This window comes from Lontra canadensis, unplaced genomic scaffold, assembly GCF_010015895.1.
Source record: "Lontra canadensis isolate GAN:19392208 unplaced genomic scaffold, GSC_riverotter_1.0 scaffold39, whole genome shotgun sequence".
Taxonomy (NCBI): Eukaryota; Metazoa; Chordata; class Mammalia; order Carnivora; family Mustelidae; genus Lontra; species Lontra canadensis.
This window is the reverse complement of record NW_022631033.1, coordinates 12,100,044-12,103,801: the sequence shown is the minus strand read 5'-3', so window position 1 is coordinate 12,103,801 and position 3,758 is coordinate 12,100,044. Positions and strand designations below refer to the sequence as shown.

The 3,758-nt window shown below is 44.1% G+C and overlaps 1 pseudogene; it reads left to right on the top strand.

Annotated features, from left to right (window-relative positions):
* The first annotated feature begins 2,870 nt into the window (after positions 1-2,870).
* On the top strand, positions 2,871-3,473 carry LOC116874940 (annotated as a pseudogene).
* The last annotated feature ends 285 nt before the right edge of the window (positions 3,474-3,758 follow it).

The following is a 3,758-nucleotide window of genomic DNA, read 5'->3' as shown; positions in this document are numbered from 1 at the left end:
GCTCTTAAATTAAAAGCTATGGTTTTACATGTGGAAGCTTGCAATAAAAAGAAAAATTACATGTATCATGGCTGTGTTAGCTGACTGGTACTGGAGTCACTATTTTGAACTTGAGACCCAAACCATATACACCTCCATAGCTTACTGATTGCATTAATATCTTCTCCCATTTTAGGAAATTTTCTCAGAGAGATGAACCTGCAGACAACTTGTTTGTTTCAGAAATTTCCGGAAAGTACACTAGACAGCTCAATGTAGGCCCATCCAACAGATAAAGCACAGTTTGAAAGCCTGACGTTGGTAGATATTCTAACTACAGGTCATGAATTTGCCCAATCTTTTTTTTTTTTTAAAGATTTTATTTATTTGAGAGAGAGACAATGAGAGAGAGCATGAGAGAGAAGGTCAGAGGGAGAAGCAGACTCCCCATGGAGCTGGGAGCCTGATGTGGAACTTGATCCCAAGACTCCAGGATCATGACCTGAGCCAAAAGCAGTTGCTTAACCAACTGAGCCACCCAGGTGTCCCGAATTTGCCCAATCTTAATCAAGCTCCTGCTCCAGGTTACCAAAATCTCATATATATTATCCCTTTCTCTCCCCTCTTCAAGGTGCTTTTAAGATTCTGTATGTGTCATGGTCATTGGCAACAATAAGCCATAAGTATGGTTTTGCTTCAACCACAGGATATTTCAGTGAGCAGGGAACCAGAATTTGGAAAACGTCAAGGAATTTGAAAGAATTAGCAGGAATTCTTTTTTTTTTTTTTTCTTCAATTTGGGGAATTATTCTCAAAGATTCCAGCATCTTTCCAACTGAATTATGACAAGAAATTATAAGATTACTTGCATGAAATGGGGCTTTTAATGTTACCCTACTTCTCCAATGCACCAAATCAATGTTTGTTTTCACACAGAAAATAAATACTGGACATGTTAGAAGTCTGTATGGCAAAATTAACTGATTACTTTTGCAAACCACATGGCCTTTTTAACATCCATCAGGCCGGGTTATGTGGGAAGATGGAATGGCTACATATCCCAAATTCTCTACTCATGCGACATGAGATATTTTTCCCTTTGTGAGAGGGAATAATCAAAGAGCATAGACTAAGGCAAGAGAGTGTTTTTCTGACTTTGTTGCCCAATTTTAACTCTTCTCGCCTGAAATGGGTGTTACACATATAACAAATAGTGAAAGACTTTCATTATCTATCTATCAATCATTCACATTTATAAAGAATCCTTCATGTGTGTATTTTAAAGTGATGCACTCAAAGATGGAAATTATACTTTCAGATAAAAGCGGTTCTAAAAATATATTAAATGTAGGTTTTAAATTTAGATAATGCAGCAGTAGATTTCACTTAAAAGGGAAGGGGTTTGTAAGTGAAGGACAGCAAGAGAAGACCTACAGCCATACCAAATTTGTGTTTCACAAGACCTAAGACTCTTCAAGTCTACGCATAAGGGTCTTGAGGAATGCATCTTTATGAAAGTGTGAACATAAAGTATGTTCACTTCTGTATGACACATCTGATCTAGTGTTTGATGTCAGACATCTGGTATTGAGTGTGTTTGATGCCTAATAACTAGGGGGGAAGCCATTTTTAAGCTACTCTAAATGTTCTCTTAGTTCCACAGCTTAAGGTGGAGTGCTGGAGAAGTATGTCTCCTTCCATTTTTCAGAAAGTATACGAATAGTTTCTTCCCATTTAAACAGAAGAGCCAGAAGAACCGCCACCTCTAACTTCCAATTCTCAACCTATCTTGTTCAAGGAGTGGTCACAATTAAGAAGACAAGAGCTTTAAAGGATGGAGAGATGCCTGAGAGCACACGAAACATTTAACAACCAACGAAACTCCGAAGCAGATGCTGGTGGGGATAAGGTTTTGAAGTCAGTAAAGAGATGAGCACTGATTTTTAAAACTAGAGGCAGGTTTTACCCCCAAAACAGACCAAGCTGATCCTGGAAGGCATCAGATAAAACATTTTTAATCTCACACGAGAAGATGAGCTTCAGTTCTAAACAATTCCCTAAAATATGGTACCAAAAAAGAAGTCCTTTTGATCATCTAAATAGTAGATTGGGCAAAAATATTGACCTAGACAAATCACTAACTTCATTAGCTGCATGATAGAGGTCAAAAAGAAAATCAAAATAATTACTGAAATAAAAGAAACACTAAATTTATTGTTCTTGTCTTTCCCTAGTGCCTTGCGTCATTATTCCAGTGCTTAGTTCTACCATACTTATTAACTATTTCAGGCCATTAAAATGCTATTTATTATACTGCTGAGATGACATATTTTTGGAGATCCTTGTTTACTACGGAACCATCACAGCCACCGAGGAGAACTCGCTCCCACTGAGTTCAGACCCCCATGCCATCCACGAAATCAGATTCCCAAATCATACCCTTTATGGTATGTCAAGTTTTAGATACTGATCAAGAGTAAAGGTTGGAAGACCCCATGAGGAGTCGAAGTAGAAGCCAAAGTAGGTGAAATAGGTTGTTTTAGGAGTCATGCTAGCACACTGCATGTTAATATTGCAAAGCCTGACAAGGCATTCTATTAGCGATGCCTGTGCGGACTGCGCCATTGAACTGACATCTGCCAGTGTTCTTTTGGGGCCTGGTTCCAAGCCTCACTCTAGCACGGGAGTCTGTGGAAAGCTTAGCAAGATCACCACATGCCAGGCTGTGACCATCTCGTCTAAAACTGGGAAGTTTCTCTGTGTAATATTTAGAAAGGTTGCATTTTTTTTTAAGTGTGTCTCTTTTGCATATGATTTAATAAGTTCCCCTATTTTGAAGAATTCATTTTAAATGTCAACAGTCACAGGGGAGCCACCTTCTCGGCCACCCAATGCCACCGGGACCAGCCGACAGCCAATTTCCCACTTACCTCCCCCATTTCCAATCAACCACGACCTCCCAGATTGGTCGCAACTATCCCACCGAGGTGCAGGCCGCCGTCCACCGCCCGGTCGACATGCACCTGCGCGCCCCCTACACCTACCTGTCTCTGGGCTTCTTCTAGTCCGACCATGACCGTGCCGCTGCGGCTCTGCAAGGTGTGGGCCACTTCTCCCGCGAGGTGGCTTTGAGAGGCGCGCGGGCGCTGGGCGTCTCTTGAAGATGCAAAACCAGCGGGGCGACCGCACTCTCTTCCAGGACGTCCAGAAGCCGCCCCCGGATGAGTGCGGGGGCGGGGCGGGGGACTGGACGCCTTAGAGGCTCCCCTGGTTCCGCAGAAGTGCCTGAACCCGGCCCCTCTGCGCCTGCATGCCCTGGGTTGTGCCCGCACAGACTCCCGCCTCCGTGACTTTCTGGAGAACCGCTTCCTACAGGAGCAGGTGAAACCCATCAGGAAGCCGCGCGACCCCCTGATGAACCCCCGCGGGCCGGCCCGCCCCGGGCTGGGCTGCACGGGGATCTCTTCCAGAAGCTCCTTCTCAAGCACCACTAGGAGCCTCCCGGGAACAGCAGCAGCCTTCGAGGGGGGCCCCTCTGACGTCCCCCTGGTGCCAGAGCCCATGCCTCAGTCTCTCCCTGCAGCACCAGGCAGCTTTGTAACGACCCTCACCCTCGAGCCCTCTCCCAAAGCCGTGGGCCAAATGGAAACAATAAAGCTTTTTGCAGGGGTGGGGGAAATGCGCGGCATTCCTGTTTTTAGTATTTCTACTTTTACTGCATGCTAAGTAAAACACAAATATTGACTGAATATGCTATACTGTAGAAATGTTTTAAGGGG